This window comes from Gopherus flavomarginatus, chromosome 5 (genome assembly GCF_025201925.1).
Source record: "Gopherus flavomarginatus isolate rGopFla2 chromosome 5, rGopFla2.mat.asm, whole genome shotgun sequence".
Classification (NCBI taxonomy): domain Eukaryota; kingdom Metazoa; phylum Chordata; order Testudines; family Testudinidae; genus Gopherus; species Gopherus flavomarginatus.
Genome location: NC_066621.1, coordinates 75,285,446 through 75,304,512, shown reverse-complemented (window position 1 = coordinate 75,304,512; position 19,067 = coordinate 75,285,446). Strand labels below are relative to the sequence as shown.

Sequence of the window (19,067 nt, the reverse complement as noted above, 5' to 3'; positions counted from 1 at the left end):
TTCTGTTCTTAACATGAAATAAACTCAAAGCCATACAAGCTTGGCAACTTGGTGTGTTATAATATGGGCCAGAGCCCACAGACCTACTGGCCTGCAGATCTACCAACATCCTAAGCTATCTGTTGCAATGCCCTCAAAAGGCTTCTAACACAGGCAGATGGGGGATCAAATATATTCTAAAGATAAATCTGTTATAAATGGAGCTTGTTATTCTATCCTTCTAGGAGATCAGAAACTGCACTGCACTTGCAATTAGTAAAATGAAAACTATAATACAAAAAGGTAACAAATCCACTCATCCTGGTGATAATAAAACATTAGCCATTCAGTTACACCAACTACATTCGTGCATTTAAGAGGCAAACAGATTAATATAAACAAATCAGAATTTGGGACCAACTCAAACATTAGAAAGCCAGGAAATGTTAAGATAAGACATCCCCCAAAGAATGCTACTGTTACAAGAAAAAAGTCAAATCACAAACCAGGAAAGGAGAGAGACAAAGTGGGTGGGATAATATCTTTTGTTGGACCAACTTCTGTTGGTGAGAGATACAAGCTTTTCAGCTTACATGGAGCTCTTCTTCTGGGACCAACAAGGCTACAAGAACACTATATATGCCTGAAAATGCATAGTTAATATAGTTCTCTCTTTATTTTTCTCTGCCGTTTCTATCCAAGAGCCTGTGCAGTGCTGGTATTTTGTGAAGTGATCTGGTACAACACTCCATAGAACAAAAAAGAAATGTAATAACTTTTTATATATGTGTCTGCATTGCTTGTTCTTGTATTGGACACTGGGGTGAAGCCTGTCACCATTGTAGTCAATGACAAAAGTCCAGCTGGCTTCAATGGGGCCAGGATTCCATCTTAGATCTTAGCAGAGGCAATCCAATGATATAAATTAAATGTTAATATTGCTCAAAGATTTTACCTTCTCTTTGAACAAAAAAGTTATAAAAAAGTTGAAGGTGTTGGTGAGGGGGCTATATCCTTGGGACCCCTTGACCAAATGATCTTAAATTTGCACCACAAATTCCACTCCAAGCCCTGAAGTGATATGCCAGTTTTTAAGCCAATCTGACTACATATATGGATTTGGGGGAGATTTTAAATTTGGCTTGAAATACAATCTATTGGTAATTCAACCTTAACTATGAAGTGACTAGCAGTTGCTTCATAACAATAATTTTGTTATTGCTTTTCCACAATGTTAACGGCAAAATATTAATATGTATCAGTCCTAGAGTAGATATTGAATTCTTCAAGTGAGACCAATTCAACATCCATGCCATTTTATTGGATTTTAGCCATAAAATAATTTTCTGCCTCTTTCTCACATTGAAAGCTCTTTGACAAGCCATGCAATTCCATAAATAACTGATCACGGAACAAAATAATAACTTCTCCCAAGTAGTCTCTTGGCTGAAACAAAATCTTTCTTTAAACAAAGTGGGTGTATAATCTGGCTAAGTACTTATTTTGCAATTCTGGAAGAACTATTCACCTGAATTCTGGCAGCTTTAAGAGCTATATTGTGAAATGACATGGCGATGCAGATTAGCGGATAACATATGGCTTAGATTCTAATAATCGGTTTTTCCCACTCTTAGGAAGTCTCCTGGCTGAAAGCACAGAGCAGAATCCTCTATGTTAGACAAATGTGATAACTGAGCTAATGGTTTTCCAAAAAATGGAGAAGACCTTCAGAAACACTAATGAGACTTAGATGCCTGATCCCTATATCATTGAGTGTGTGTGTGTGTGTGTTTGTGTGTGTGTGTGTGTGTGCGCGCGCGCAACATGTTGGCACACATTTATGCTAATAATGAATTTGGCCTGCTGTGTGCAAATATAGAGCTGGTTGAAAAAAAGGGGAGGTGAGGGAAAATTGAGTGAAACATATTTTCCATTTTCATTAACACGTTTCAATGGGAATGTTGAAACGGGCTCTGATTATATACTAAGTGCTGTACTTTGTATCCCCCGGTACTAACAGGGAATGTTGTCACTCTTTTTCTGTTTCTTAAAATACATTTCATCTGAACATAGTGAAAATGTGATTGTGGATATTTTACCTCCCTGTAATTCAGGGAGACCAACAAAGAGCTCTAAGGAGTTTTCATGCGATGTTGTGGCTGGCATGCCAGCTTGAAAATCTAAGACTGAAACTATGTTCCAGTCAAAGATGTCTATTCAAACTGACTTCAAAGAGAAAAATATGTGAACAGGTCAAGGAGTTTAATTTCCATAGCACTTGCACTTGTAACTCACATGTAGTGTACAATAATGACTTAAATGCCCATTGGCAATAATGTAATGGGAGACTTCTGTGGATAAGAAGAAAATGCATTGAAGGTAACAATCACAGGCCAAATTCTGTGTGTAAACCATTGAAGGAATATGATGTAACCAAGAGCATAATTTGGCCTACTGTTTTCAAGACAGTGCTCTTATGAATGTTGATTTTATTGTTATGAATGAAGCTCTCTTTAGTCAGGATCTTAGGCCAAGATTTTCCAAAGTGACTAGTCATTTGGGTTGCCTCAACTTTTGGGTGCCAACTTGAGACACTTAAAGGAGCCTGATCAGGATTTAAATTCAGTTGGAGTCATTTGGAGCAGAGCTCCAGTAAATATTTTCAAACCTGCGGGAGCCCTGGCGCCTCCCATGGGGCGAAGCCCTGAACCCCAGTGTGCCCTGCTGGGCTGAAGCCCCACGTCTCAGTGCTCCCCAAGAGGCTGGAGCTCCAAGCCTTGATGCATCCTGCAGGGCTGAAACCCCAAGCCCCATCATGTTCCCCCCCACAGGGCTAAAGCCCCAGCGCACTCCATCCTGGAGTTAAGCCCTGGCACCTGCTCCCCTGCAGCTGGCACCTGAAGCCCCAAATGGAAGAACTCATGGAGGGGCTCAGGGAAATAGTCTCTGAAAATTAAAGCCCTGAGCCTGATTTTCAGACTGTGGGCAGCTCATCACCTTGTGAAAATCAGGTTCCTTTAAGGTATTTTGTTGGCCATCCAGAAATGAGTGCATCCAAAATTACTAGTCACTTTTAAAAATCTTGGCCTTACTTTTTAAAACTTTTTGGAATAATCTGAAGTAAATTTTCATAACAAAACACTGACTTTATTTTAAAAAATCTCTGTTGAAGATTAGGAAATCTGGCAAGAATATAAGTGCAAAGGATATTTGCATAAAACTCTTTTTAACAGTTTGTATATTTTCCTCCTAATCCTTATTCCCTTTTCTCCATGAGATGATTCAGCTCAACATATAAACTGTCCATAAATATATTTTCAGCTAATCTCACTAACTATAATTGCAGTTCCATACAGAAGCACTGACTTCCCCTCTGCCTGGTGGGTGCTCAACCCACCCCCCCGCTCCTGCCCCATGTCTTCCTGCCACTGCACCGCCCTCACCCTGCCCCCATTCCACCCCTTCCCCAAAGTCCCCACCCTCTTCCCACCCCCATTACACCCCTTCTCCCAAGTCCCTGCCCCTTCCCCATCACTTCTCCACCTCCTCCTCTGAGCGCACTGAGTCCCTGCTCCTCCCCCTCCCTCCCAGAAAGTCCTAAGTGCCGCTAAACAGCTGTTAGGTGTGTGGGGGGGGGCAGCAGGAAGCAGGAAGGGAGCAGGGACATCGCATGCTCAGGGGGGAAGAAGAAGGAAGAGGAGAGGAGAGTTTGAGTGCCGCTGGCTGCTAATTTTTCCCCGTGGGTGCTCCAGCCTCAGAGCACCCACAGAGTCGGCGCCTATGTTTCCATATCAAAGTTCTTACATTCAGCATGCCCAAGCCTATTTTATTTGAAATAACTTCTCAAATTAGAAGCTTGGCATGTTGTTTTTTTTCATTAATGTTTCATCTGCAATGTATCACCTTCATGTTATTTTTTAAGATGAGCTCTTATAGTATACCTGTAGTCATCCCACAACTCAATGGATCTTATTTATTCTGGCCTTCTAATCTAACAGAACTTCTATGTTGTAACTTGTTGCTGTTTTTTTCCCAAGGATACATTGTATGATTTTAAACAAGTGCTGTATTTCAAAGTGCAAATATAAACTACTCAATGGTCTCTAGTCACTCCCTGGATAGGTGTGGCAGTCGGGAATTCTTCATTTTCTGGCTGTAGATCAGAATGTGTTTAATGTGATTCCACATACAGTATATTGGTTGGAGAGAACTGGCTCTGTTTCTTCTGAGTATGATGTTGAAAGGGGGTAGGGAACAAATTGTTGTACTGTTTCCAAAAACAGATTTTTACTTGTTCGGATATATATAGATCTGGAATGTAGAGATATTGGGTATGATTCTCCACTGTCTTCTAGGTATGTATGTACACCTCTACCCCGATATAACACGAATTTGGATATAATGCGGTAAAGCAGTGCTCCGGGGGGGGGGGGGCGGGACTGCGCACTCCGGTGGATCAAACCAAGTTCGATATAACGTGGTTTCACCTATAACTCGGTAAGATTTTTTGGCTCCCAAGGACAGCGTTATATCGGGTAGAGGTGTCTGTATCTATTTATTTATCCGCTTCTTCTTCTTCCAGTGCATGGGCTATCTTAAGCCTTAATTTCAGCCCTAACGAATGGTACTACTGCACTAATCTAGGAGAAGCTCCAAGAAGGAACTATGACTCAGAGAGCCACAATTCCTTCCACGGTTCTTCCTCACTTCAGTGCAGAAGTCAGTTACCTCAGCATTTACACTTATAGAGTGCATTTTATTTCTCTTCTTGTGCTTGAAAGGCTCTGCCCAGTTTTCACTTCTCCCTATCCCTTCTCTGCTCACCTACTCACAGGTGGACTCAGAACAAGGGTAACTGGGAAACTTCTTCCCTTTATTCTGTTTGGCCAAGTGAGATAAGGACACAATCTAACTTTATATGAGTGCCTGCTCCTTGAGTAGTTATTTACATATCCACTCATTAATGTTTCCTTTGCAACCACTTTGCACAGGTAGATGCCTTGCACAGGTATAAATGACTATAATTTGGCCTATTACTTTTTCTGAGTTAGATCCAAGTTAATATTGGAATGATACATTAATCATCGGGCTGCTTGTTGGTTTTTTTCCCTGTAGAGAAATGATATGTTGTTCTGATTTTTCTACTCAGTTGTCACTGATTTCCACATGATTAAATATGGTCACCATCAGGCCGGTGTACCATTCATCGCATACATCTGAAGTGCCCTTTAGGCAATGGATTTCCCATGGACTTGATCCATTGTAATATAGGCCTGAGGAACTACATTTTATTTTCCATGGTAGCAGTTTGATACTTTACCCAGGAGAAGGAACAGGAGCTAGAACCAATAATTTATTTTGTTGCTAAAACAAAAGCACTAATTAGTGTCTCCTCTGAACCTAACATTGGTAATGTGATTCTGGGGCCTGATTCTCCCTCTGCAAAACACAAATAACTTTTCTTGAAGACAATAAGAGTTACTCACATCCTCAGGAGGGGCTGAGGGTGGGAATTAGGTCTTTTGAATTATTATTTTTAATTATTAAATATTGCAAAAATATTCAGCTGCCTCATGCTCTGCAGTGTTAGATCAGTTTAGAAAAAAATGTAAATTTTTTTGGTACAAGCAAGATACCAGTATGTATTCGATGTACTTCTCCAATAGAGAGACAATTGGGAATAAGTTCTCTACAGATTCAAAGCCTGATCCAGCATGCATTAAAGTCAACTGAAGCCTTTCCATTGATTATTATTTTTTATTTGTATTACTGTAGCAGCTAGAAGCCCCAATCAAGATCACGGAATCTTTGTGCTAGGCACTGTACACTAACTTACCTGCCATGCAGAATTTTCAATCTAAATAGATAAGACAGACGAAAGGTGGCAGAGAAACACAGGTGAAGTAACTTGCCCTAGGTCACACAACACACAAATGGCACAGGTAAGAAGAGAACTAAGATCTCTTGCCTCCTATGAAATGGATCTCACTGTGCTAGTGACTTGAATAGGCCTTGGATCAGGCCCTCAGAGGGAAGATTTCTACCAGCTGGTCCGCTAACCCCTGCAACATCTGGTAGTTTCCTGCATGTTTCCCATCCCAGTCTGCCATGCTAAATTGTGATCAAGCTGCATCACAGCACAGGGTAGTATGGACAGTAGGCAATTCAATTTTTGTAGAAGTTTTCATTTGTGCAAATAAATAAAAGATAGGATGGAGAATAAACTCTGAGCTATGCATAGCTTTTGTATTGGTATAATTATTTTGGTTAGGGGACTGATTTTTTACCAAAGTGGTTATTCCAGTACAAGCCTAGATATATTGGTTATAAATATGCATTATACCAGTCTGAATTATTCCTTTTCCCATTTGGGAATAGCAATACTAGTATAAAGCTGTATCCATGGACTGAGGGGTGGGGAGGAACAGTGTATTGCTTTAACTATACCACTATAATCAAAGCCATACAACATTTTTTGTGCAGACAAGCCCTAATGACTGTATACACATTCAAATGCCTCTTTCTCCCATTTGCCATGTCAGATATAGATATTAAAATGGGCCACATTGATTAAGGAGAGTGATTCTGCAGTCAGATCTACACGAAACTTATCTCTGTGCAGAACCCTATTGACCGAGTGAGACTCCATGTGAGTGAAAGGTCTGCCTACACAGACTTTATTACAGACTCAGGACCTGGCTCCATTTGCAATGGATGTTCTCTTTTTCTTTGCCTATGTACTTTCTGAAGGTTAACTTAGTGGAAATAAAAGCTGTTAGAAAGCAAGAGTGTAGATTTTTTAGGGGGTAAATTTGAAATGTTAAGGAAGTAGTTTCCAGTCATTTGAAGACTGTACACCAGAAAAAAGTATTAATACATTTGAGAACTTATTAAAATTGCAGCTCAATTTTCAAACTGTATCATTTATGAGGATCATTTTACTAAACATGATTTATCTTGACTTGTATCCATTTACACAAAGACCATCAGACTTAAAGACAGTGAGCTAAATTCTCCTTTCATTTATACTTCTGTACATCTGAAGTAACTCCACTGACAAAAATGGGCCAGATCATCAGCTGATGTAAAATGGTGCAGCTACCCAGAAGTTGATTTATACTACTTCCATTGGGTTTACACTAGTTTTAAAAATAATCTAAATTAGAGGAGAATCAGGCATACTGGACCAAATTCTGCTCTCAGCAATATGAATTGAACTAAGAGCTGAATTTATCCTTTCAAGTGCAGTATTGTGTGAAAAATTGTATAGGTGTGTTTAGGTATATATCCCAGTTTTGTTCTCTGAACTTTGAACAGTGTCAACATTGGTTTGTCTGCTCTGAGGATCTAAGACAGACATATAAATATATATAGAAAGAGAAACACACTTGCTTTGAACTGACCTTTACTCCTAGAATGGGCATAAGTGACATACAAAAAAAAACAAACATCAAGTTCAAACATACAAAAGTTACGCTTAGTTTGCATCAATTTATACAAAAATATTCAGATATTTAATATAGGCTTAATTAAAATAATTCTTCATGTGGCTAGTTCTTAAATATCATCAGAAACAGATTAATTTTGTTCAGGAGCACATTGTTGTACCAGGTAACAGATAACTTCCTGTGTTGAAAAGATGACTTGAAAATTTCATAGTGATATACTTGTAGACAAGGAAATATCATCTTCCAAACCTGCTGTGTCTTAAAGAAATCTACAAGAACTCTCTCAAAGTCAGTATTTTTGTACAGCTAAGTATTAGCCAAGGCATTAGAAACATCCAGGAGGTATTAAACTCATACACCTTCTAAATTATCTTAGCTATCTTTTTGGTTTAGAATTCACATAGCTGGCCAATTTAGTTAGATCGCTAGTGCTAACAATAGTTGACTATGTCACTGCCAGTAGTGCTAACTGCATAAATATGAAAAAAAATGTTTATTAAGCTAAAAAAGATGTGTAGGGGACCATTTGCTGTAATTGCCACATTGTTCACATTATTTTCCATTTTAACGATAGGGCATATCATAGACCTTCCAGGGAAGGTGAATACTCTGGTGAAGTAAGTATCCATTTTGTAATGTTTGTCAATGTTGTGCACATTATAGAGGATGTGGGTAACGGAGTTCTCAAATTCTGTTCTCATTTTTATAAATATAAATCCAAAATAATAGTTAAATCAACTCAGAGTAGAATTTGACCCACCTTGATTAATACTATTGTAACAAAACAAAACAAAAAAGTTGTATTAAAAAATTCCAGCAACTTAGTATAAATTATTTTCTGCATTATGTATAGCTCTTATTTTTATTTTTTCCATATTGCCCTTTTTCTTCCCCACTCTCCTTTTTGCCTCTTCCACTTTCTGCTCTCAGCAACTGACCACAGAAAAGCCAGCAAACTAAATGAAATCACACACCAAATACAGATGGTAGATTTAGCAATTTGGGTAGGACAACAAAAAGCTATTACAGAAAATGCCTATCACTGCAAGGTAGCAATAATCAGTGCTGATCTTTGACATTACTAAGGGTATGTCTACACTACCCGCTGGATAGACATGATAAATCGACCCCCAAGCCCTCTCCCATCGACTCCTGTACTCCAGTGCCAGGCAGAGTTAATGGGGGAGCGGCAGCAGTCGACTCACTATGATGAAGACACCATGATAAGTCGATCTAAGTACATCTACTTCAGCTATGTTATTCACGTAGCTGAAGTTGCATAACTTAGATTGATTGCCCCTCCCCCAGTGTAGACCAGGGCTAAGAGGGGAGGATTTATTCCTTGTATTGTTTCTGTTCCTGAGCACAGTCCTTGTTTTTCAGATTGTATAACTCAGCTTGAAAAAAGTGAGGACAGAAAGACAACACAGGTTCTAATCCATATCGATTTTTGTACTGTACTCATCACAGTAGTATCTGAGCACTAGATGTACCTAACATTGATACAGTACAGAGTTCATGTAACATAAAACATTGTGCTCAGGGTCTGCATTAATTGAAGGTCTATACAAACAGTGGGCCAAATTCTCAGCTGGTACACGTGTGGCTCCAGATCTGATCCAGTCGGTTTCCAAAAGGAAGTTCAAGACAGTCACAGGGGTACTAGAAAGAAATGGCCATTTGGAACAGCAAGTTAGAAGAAACATGTCCTGTGGGCTCATTTCTCTAAAGCATAGAAGTCATTAATCATTTATGTTCCCTTCCATCTGAAACAGCTGCCTGCCTGCATTTTGCTGACCAGACAGAAGCTAAGTTCTGGGCCTCTCACTGCCTGTGCTTGTACATTCTATATAATAATAATCTCCCTGCCTACTTGTGTTGGTGAGAGAGCATGTAACTTTCTTGGCACCTATTATTTGTAGTGAAGTGAAACCCTAAAACATTTATGCTGTTAGTTAAACTCCTTCTTGAAATTTCTCCGATTGCTCATTATCCCACAGGAGGTGCTGCGTTTGTGGCATCAAAAGTTCTAAGGCTTGACTTGAGAATTCCAATAGCTTTCTACTTATTATTTGTGTTGTCGGAAGATTCTCTCCTTGATGAGTTAGAAAAAAATCCCTCATATAAAGTTTATTTACTCATCTTCTAATAAGGCAGAACTAAGCTTTCCATGAAAATTCTTTACTTCAGACAGTATGCTGTCATCTCTATGGGCTACTGCAATTAGTGAAATGCCAACCAGCAGGTGGAGACGCATGAAAGCATTCTCAATCATAGACAGACTGCTTTGACATTTCATTCCCATAGCTCTAGCCAAGCATTATAGCTGGCCAGGTCTAGAAAATATTGCTACTGGTTTCTTGGAAAAGTTCAGAATTAAAATCTTGGATTGCTGACAACCAATACGTGACAAAGCATACTGTATGTCTCAAATTCACAAAGCCATAATAATGTGTTGCAAAGCTATATAGTCAGTATCTTTCGTATATCACTGAATCATGAAGGGAAGTTAGCTGTTGACTCCTATCCCTTTGATTTATTCAGTTTGTTCAGCAGCTAAGAGTTGTCTGTCAGCATCAGCTGTGCTGAATGATGCAAGAAACCACACAGTGTTCAGTATATGCAGATTCACTTAAGGCCTTGTACTGTAAAATGATGGGGCCTTTCATGGCTCAGTTCAGATATTCTCCGGGTGTATTTGCACCTATTTTATCTAGAAGTTCGTATTAAAAGACTCATGAGAATAGCTTTTCTTCCTCTACCAACCTCCTTCTCACCTCTCCCCACCCCACCCCCATATTTCCTTTTTCTGATCTGAATGGAAATATCAAATATCACAATAATAACTGGTGCTGAAATATTCCTGCCAAAATCAGGAAGTGCAGAACATGCATAAGTAAAAAGAAAAAAACAACAACAACTCACTTTTTGGTATTGTTCAGTGTGAGATAATTGAGGATGATTCTTAAATTGTCTTTAAATGAGTTAATCCATATCTAGACTACTGTACAACAGGAAATGGAGACTTCACAAAGCTTCTGAGTAATGGAGTTTTAATCCCTGATTCAGCAAAATACTCCAAGGTATGTGCCTAATCTAAAGTTTTCAAGTTATTAAAATTAGGGATATGCTAAAGTACCTTGCTGAATTGGGGTCCATGTGCAGACTCTTTACCTGTAGCAGATATTGTTGCTGACAATGTGGAAAGGCTAAATCTATCATTGCATCAGCATCAGTGCCTGCATACACCAGTGACAGGCACTTTGGAAATGAGGATAGAAGGATAGATGATAAGTAAACAAATAAACAACAATAATAAAAATAATAACTCAGAAAACCATGCTAGACACCCTGCAGACATATTGCTCAAAAGAGTTCACCATCTCAATGCTCACCAGACAGATGTGATTGATGGTAACGATACTGTGATGCATATTGCATTATTTTGCTGTCACAACCAGATCCATGCCCCTCATCAACTGGTCATCCATACTCAGCTTTGCTGACCGATAACAATTTCTTATACTTTGTTTATGTGAGATATACTAAAACTGGGTAACTTGCAAAGTTAACTTGCACATTTAAAATATGTAAATCCATTCACTCTGCAGACATCCATCTCTCAAGCCATTCTCTACTCTTTGGACTCTTTATTTATTTTTTCTCTGATCTCCTGCTCTCCTCTCCTCAGAGGGTGGAGTTTAACATGCCATTGAGGAGATAGCATACATACAAACTCCCTCAAACATAAACACACTTAAGGAACAGATTCATCACACTGTGTTTCCAAATGTAGAAACTGCATTCCATCTGATCCCTTATCCAGTGGTTGTTAGCTTAGATGTTGAATGGACTTTCCTTAAAGTGAAGATTATGAAAACATACAGAGTGCTCAACAATGATTCATCAGCTCCTAAAGTCATTGTGATGAAGAGCATTTGAGTTTGAAGTGACTCAGGCTTGGGACTTTCAGAATGCTGTGCAGGAATTTGCCACATTGAGTCTGAAAAACAGTCTTTAATGATTTCCTTGATGACTAAGAAGTGCTAAGTTTACGTGACTAAGAAACTTAGATAGTCTAGCTCATTTATTGTGATTTTTAACTTATTTAAATTATATAAACTGTTCATAATTAAGCCCATTTTGCAGATCATAGATCTGATTCTCCACTCATCTGTATCAGATTTACACCAGTGTAACCTCATTGATTTCCACACACTCACCCCAATTTACAGCAGTAGGAGGGAGAGAAGAATCACACCTCATGAGCTTTTGTTTGTCATTGGTTTACAGAATACAATAGATTCACGCAAACACTACACATCATGATAAGGAGAGTTATTGCTATTATTCCTTGACCTATTCTCGCAACCAGTGCAGTCAGAATTGTTTAAATTTGTAAATCAGTGGGTTTAAATTGCCAGCCTTAGCCTGATGATTTTGTTTACTACCCTCTTGTGTAGTGTCTCCTTGAAAGATTTAATGATTATCTTAGATAATTCATATAATATTATCTACTCTTATTTTTACTCCATTTTCCTGATGGTCTTGGATTATTTTGATGGTGGACTTGGTCTCTGGATATGTATAAACACGTAGAAAGAGAGAGAGAGAGAGAGAGATGAATTCCTGAGTGAAATCTATGGCCTGTCGAAGGACAGTCAAATCTAAGGACAGTCAAAGAAGATAGTCAAAAGGACTGTCTAGTGGCTAGGGCATTAGTTTAGGACTCAGAAGTCTTGGGTTCAATATCTGGCTCTACCACACATGTTTACTGTAACATGGATAAATAATTTAACCTATGCTGTACTTCAGTTTCCTATTTGTAAAATGAAGACAATACTTGACTATGGTGTCATGAGGACAAACTAAATTATTGTGAAGTGCTTAGATACCATGGTATTGAGTTCCACATAAGAACCTAGACACATAAGTATCCCTTAAAATCTATGAATATAGTTTTTAAAGAGTTGACTGATGGCTAATCTGAGTTTCTGAAGTGAAATATAGCTCGTTTAAATTGAAAAAAAGTGTAAGAACACCATGAAATGGTGATGAAGCATTAGAACAGCATGAGTGGTGTGGTGGGAATGGCATCTCTGCACATGATTACCAAACACTCTCGATTGCTGATGTGGTCTTTGCAACAGCTTACATACATGGAGGCATAGTCAGTCTGCTAAGTGGTGAATTCATATTGCTTTCATTCAGTTGCCACCTTCTTACATTATAGAGGTAACATCCACCGTTAATTTTATCATGTTGTTATTATTTAAATATATATATATATGTTTAACATTTAAATTAGTATTAAACATCACTTAGCCTCTTTCTTAAAGGATATTGTATTACAGATCTTCAGACTCTAATGTGTATTGGGCCAAATTATGATCTCAATTACTTCCTGACAACCTCTTTGAAACCAATGGACTGGATCTTCAGTGGGTATACATCAAGGTAGATCCACGGAAATCAATGGAGTTATTCTGATTTGCACCAGCTGAGGATCTGAGCCGATGTAAGAACTTCAGATCAAGGCACCAAAGTAGGTTTGCTAAAACTATGTACCACAGGGTGAATGTGGTCTCTAACAAATCCCTAATAGCTCTGTATTATAATTTCTGGAAGTATCACTGTGAAAAAAAACTTCTGTTGAAAATATTTCTGACTTGGTTGCCAAGGTCCTATTAGCTGGACAGGTGCAGGCTCTATTTGACATCTTACTTTCATGTAACATGTATCATCCAGGAAAAATGTTGATATATATTACGTGCCTGGATGTTGATCATCATATATGATGAAAGAGCACAATTTAAATGAGCCCATTTTTCAGATTCCTGAAAATATTTTGTACCCCAGATGAAGAAGAACTCTGTGTAGCTCAGAAGCTTGTCTCTTTCACCAACAGAAGTTGATCTAATAAAAGATATTACCTCACCCACCTTGTCTCTCTAATACCCCGGATGAAACACTTTCGAAGGAGCTTCCAGACTTACAATGTTGTGGATCACAAGGATACCTATTCTATCTATGCATTAATGACAGCACTTGGTTTATGTTATAAACTTGTAAGTAAGTGGTGATGTTGTAGAGAAGGAACATTCCCATAATCATTTCATATGTTTTCAGCCTTTAAGTTTATATAATGAAAATACAGTATAATTATACACATGGGAGTTCTGGTTTGGAAGAGGTCCTGCAGAATTCTATGATAAAACAGGCCCACAGCCACAAAAGCTACATACAGTGATTTGACAGTCAAACATATATAATCACTTATGCTAAATTAAAGGCAGTGTCACCATATTAAAAGCTGCATATCGAAACCCATTATGTCATTTTTGGCCAACAAGTGAAAAATACTATAAATCTAACCAAAATGCTGTCTTGAATAAACTTTGAACATACTTTTCCAAAAGGTGCTCAGGGTAGTCAATTATATAAAGAAACTGGAATGTAGAGGAGAGTACTTCAATAGGATTATTGAAAGTGACATCATCTGATCCCCGTTGTATCGGATGAAGTCAGCACTCCTGGTTCTTTTTGCTCTACATCATTTTCTAAAGCCTGTAAATGTATCAGCAGCTTAAAGGCTGCTATGGTTCATTCAGAGCCATCTCATTATGGCAAAGCATAGAGCCTAATTCCTGTAAAATGACACATCTCACTATATAGGTGGGATTTTTCATTAGTTTTTCCAGTTAAAATATACAGTTTTTTGAAACTCGTTAACCTTATTTCACTCTACCAAAAATAATTCCCCTTTGTTTTTGAAGTTCCTGGGTCAGATCCTCAGCTAGTGTAACTCAGTGTGGCTCTACTGAAGGCAATGGAACTATGCAGATTTACACCAGCTGAGGATCTGGCCCACAGCCAGTACAAGTATAAATTCACAAAGCATAGAGTCATGTGAAACAAGGAAGTGACCTTTGTCAAAAATATTTTGGAAAGGAAAACCAAATATGATGGATGTACCATTGGGGCTGAGGGAGTGGAGCCTGACTCAAAGAAGACCTTGTAGAGCTGCCAACCTTTCCAACAAAGCGTGCTGCTACCATAGAGGGTGGGGAGGTTTCCCCATGACAAATGTAGCTACACCAAGTGCCGTAATAACAAGTATGTATATTTTAATGTGCCATCTCATCAAAACCAGACTGAACCTCTAAACCATTTGAGTTTGGCCCATCACAGATTAACAGGGGGCTTGCATTGCAAACTCTCATAACACTGGCAGTAGGCCATGCTAGTCAACAAGTGAAACAATATATTAGAAAGGGAAGGACCTTTTTTCAGAGACCTTGGATGCTTACTAAAGGCCTTATCCAAAGACCACTAAAGTCTACAAGGTCAAATACTGAATAGTCGGGAAATTAGAAATTAGAAAGTTACAGGGTGAGCACACTGTGAACAGTTAGCAAATAACAGTAATTAATGGGAGCAATAACTCAGCTCTGTTTCACATCCTGTATATTTTACATTTTATTGTATAAATTATATCACAAATAATAATATGTTAAAGCTTACACTGAACCTAGGACAGAAGACTAGAAAATATGCATACTTGCAGCAAGGCTCAGTTAAAATTGAGTGTGCAACATGACAGAATTAATATTGTAGGAGCAGTATTGGTCACTGGAAATTTCTGACTTTATCAGGAAAACTTTATGCTGCATTGCCCTCCCCCGCCCCTCCCCACCCCGCCTTTTCTACCTCTGAAAGTAATTAACTTGAACGTGTTAGAGTTCTTAGACCCAACAAATACAGTTAGGGCTCAGTACAGCTCCCACTTAAACTGATTCAACCCACTATTCCTCAGTTAGAAGCTGAACTATATTGATGCAAAATTTCAAATTTCAAACTTCAGTCTTTTGCAGTTGTTGTTTACTAAAATCTGTCTAAAAATGATTATAATGTTTTTGACTGTGAATTTTCAATTTTTTTCCCCTCACTCTCACAGAACTAGAAAATGGCTGGTATTTCCCGCCAGCTTTTTGAAAAAGTTCACCTTTGGCCAGAGACTCCTGTTCTGGGATCTGCTAGAATCCCATGTAGAATCTCATTAGCTCCCCATGGACACAGGGGTCTATGTTAGCAAATTTCATTGAAGAATGGGGCCCCAGGATGGAAAATATTAGCTGAAACAGTGAATATTTTGGGATTTTTTGAGCATGTTAAACAGGTTTGTTTTGCAACTTTAATGAAAGCAGGCATTACAGGGCCTCCTATTCTATGTAGCATTCTATATTACTATATATACTATGTGCTTCATTGTGATGTGCACATTATTATTATTATTATATTGAAGTATCTTATTACCATAACTCTAATCTTTCCTTACATCATCCTCCACTACTGGATGCCATTCTCACATGGTGCCACATCTAAAATTACATCGCAAGCTTTTCAGGACTGAGACCATGTCTTGTTCTAATTTACTCTGTAGGGCACCTAGCAAATTTCTGGGCACCGTGCAAATTAATTAATTAATTGATACTGTTTGTATTCCTGAAGTGCCCACAATCTGCAAGGCACCGTTCAGACATATGGAAAGACATTATCTTTGTCCTAAAAAGCCCCCGGTCTATTGTTACAACTGTTCATATAAAGATCCTATTATAATGCATTTACACAAGGCTGAGGGAGTTAGGATAAATACATATGTCTGACATTTTCCTGTTTAATAGCCCAATCTGTATTCTTTTCACACTCCAAACTCCTATTAATTTCAATGGGAATTTGGGGTGTTCAAAGAAATGCAGGACTAACAAGGAAATTCTCAAATATACATTACATTAATATAGGACTAATGTGGTATTTCAAATTCAGATTTCTAAGCCAATATCATGCAGTGCCTACTGTAAGCTTTTTATTGCCTTTAATTTTCTCATGCAGTTCCTCACAGTGCAGATTACTATATTTCTGTGATCTCTGACACTGAAAAACCTCAAGGAGCTTCGAGATCCATTCCATATTTTTTAAAAGTCCTCCAGATAGCTGTTAAATAAGAAGAAATGTCTTTTGAAATGAAGGGAGGTAGATGAATCCTTTGGCTAGTAGTTAAAGAAGCAGACATTTTTTGTCACTGTGGCAGATGGAGTATAAGTTACAAAATATAGACGGAGCATCAGCTGAAACCAGTGGCAATTGTGGGTCCTCAGAACCTTTCAGGATCAGGCCCTTAGACCAGTTCAGCATAATTCTCTTTATCAAGCAAGCAGCAAAGATGCAGAACTCTCAGCAGCCAGAAGAGCTGGATTACATGAGATCTTGCTCCCTATCTTCCAAAGGGATTCCCAAGACATAACTGAACATATTTCTATAGCACCCCTCCCCCCCCCACCTGCACCCCTCCCACCCACTCCAGGAGTTCTGAGTCTGCAGTAATATCAGTCCCAAGAGGTCTGTGGATATGCCTATTTTTTCTTTGCCTACATTTCCCCCATATATTTTGCAACCTTTCATAGTAAATGGACATTTAATGCCATTAAGGGGCAGGACTGAGGACTCTATGAGTGAAGAATTCAAACAGGTGTTTCTGCATTCCAGGGACAATGGGAAATGCCTGGATCACTTTTTCTCTTCCTCTCAGATGCAAATGCGAGCTAAGATCAATTTCTCAGCCTTCTGGCTAAGAGAGGTGAAAAAATTATCTAGTATCTGTTCTTATCAGTTTAATATTTGATATGTCCTTTATTTGAGGACTGTATATTAAATTGATTTTTGAAACAGGGGGATGGAATAGGCACTTGCTCTGTCCACCCCATGCATTGACCTGGTATTGCAGTGCCTCCAGGACTGGTAGGATCCAGAACCACTTGGTCTGAAAACAGTAACAAAACACTGTCAATGGGCTCTGTGACTTGAACTGATAGAGAAATTGGGGTGTCACAAAAGACACAATAGATATTATTGTCCTGTCACCCTTATAAAGAATGAAAAATTCTTTATGTTATTCTTAGTGAAAAATATCAAAAAGATCTCTCTGTAGTTCAATGAGGAAATATCAAGGTTAAAAAATATTAATTCTAGGAATTTTCTCATTCTGTCCATAATCTCTCCCAACTACCTGCTAAAATTCCACAAGCACATATTTCTGTCAGAATTTTTCAGGGATCAAGATGGTGGCACTTTGTGCCCTTCAAGACTGGGAACATGACTTTGCCATTGCTTGAAGATAGTTCTTGATTCTAGTCCTCATTCAAAGCCCATTGAAGTCAAAGCAAGAGGTGTCATCACTTTTACTGGGCTTTGCATCAGTCTCTAACACAGGAAAGCACTTAAATGTGCTTAACGCTGAGCATTTCCTTAAGTCACATTGACCTCAAAGGGATTTAAACTCATGCTAAAAGTAAAACACATGCTTAAGTGTTTGCCTAAATCAGGATGCTTTTTAAAAGCAGGGCCTTCATTAATAAAAACATATGAAAAAAAGAGAATTCTTCAGAAAAAAAAGCCCTGGGTAAGCAAGGCGTGGGGAAGATTAACCATGTAATAAAGATAGAGCCGGAGTTCATTAAAAAGAAAATGCTTGGAGTCATCAGAAGATAAAAATGGCTCTATAGAAACTGTAAGCTGCTGGGAATAGGGACTTTGGTATCCTTACTTGTTTGTTAAGCACCTAATACCAAACCCTTTCTGGACATGGGTGCCTAAAGTGAGGTACCTACATTCATATTTAAAGAAGTCGTCTACTTGGGAAATGTGGATGCTCAGAATGTGTGAAAAAAGAACCAATAATAGTTTTGTGATTGTGATTTTTCAGGGTATCTAGTGATTGTAAAAGTTTGAGATTTACCAGGTTTCTCAAGAACTTTTATAGCCAGAAGAATGCAGTACATTGCAGAGAAGTCTGTTTGGGGTTCGTAATGCATCCAGCGACATTGCCAAGGCTGTCAAAGAATTGAATAGTTATAATACAATGATTTAGCCAGTTTTAAATACCTTTTCATATCCCTGAGGAATCCTTTGGACTAAAGCTGAAGCTGAAATTATAAACAAAAATCTCTTCACTTTTGAAAGTGATGGGCAATTCTTATAGCGACAAATTCCAAGTGACCACATATGTGTCCAGTGCGTGGTCAGCTAAACTGAACTTCCAGTCTTTGGACTTCTTCATCTGCTGTATTGATTTCCTTTGACTTTTTTTTTTAAGTTTTCAATTATGCGCAAAACAAATGAGTCTGTTTCTTTAGGTCCATTAATTATTACATTCCATTTACATTTTCTGTTTATTTTTCCCCCCTCTCTACGGAACCTATTGAAGGTCTGATGACTCAGAATGCTCTGGGAACACTATGTGGCTTTCCTTCTTGTTTGCCCATTGTAACAGAGCTCATTTTTCAGTGGAGGTTTCCCATTATTTCTAGGAAAAATGTGGTCAAACCCATGTACTCCCAAACCTTTTGATCTCCTGAATCCTCTTCATATCCCAGATAAAAAAGTCAGTGATTAAGACAGAGTTCCTAAAAGGACACATAGTCAGGCTTCTCTTTGACCAAAATGGTTTCCCAGTGAATCAAGCCTTTCTCAGCTCAGGGGGGGCTCCACAATAGGCCCTGAAAAGATGGATAGAGCAATTGTCCTGTTTAGTGATCCACGAAAGGAAAGGGGTCCTTGGTGAAGGGAGACCTACACTAAGTC

At 38.5% G+C, this 19,067-nt stretch overlaps 1 pseudogene; it reads left to right on the top strand.

The window, feature by feature from the left end:
* The first annotated feature begins 17,034 nt into the window (after positions 1-17,034).
* LOC127052997 (uncharacterized) lies at positions 17,035-17,236 on the top strand (annotated as a pseudogene).
* The last annotated feature ends 1,831 nt before the right edge of the window (positions 17,237-19,067 follow it).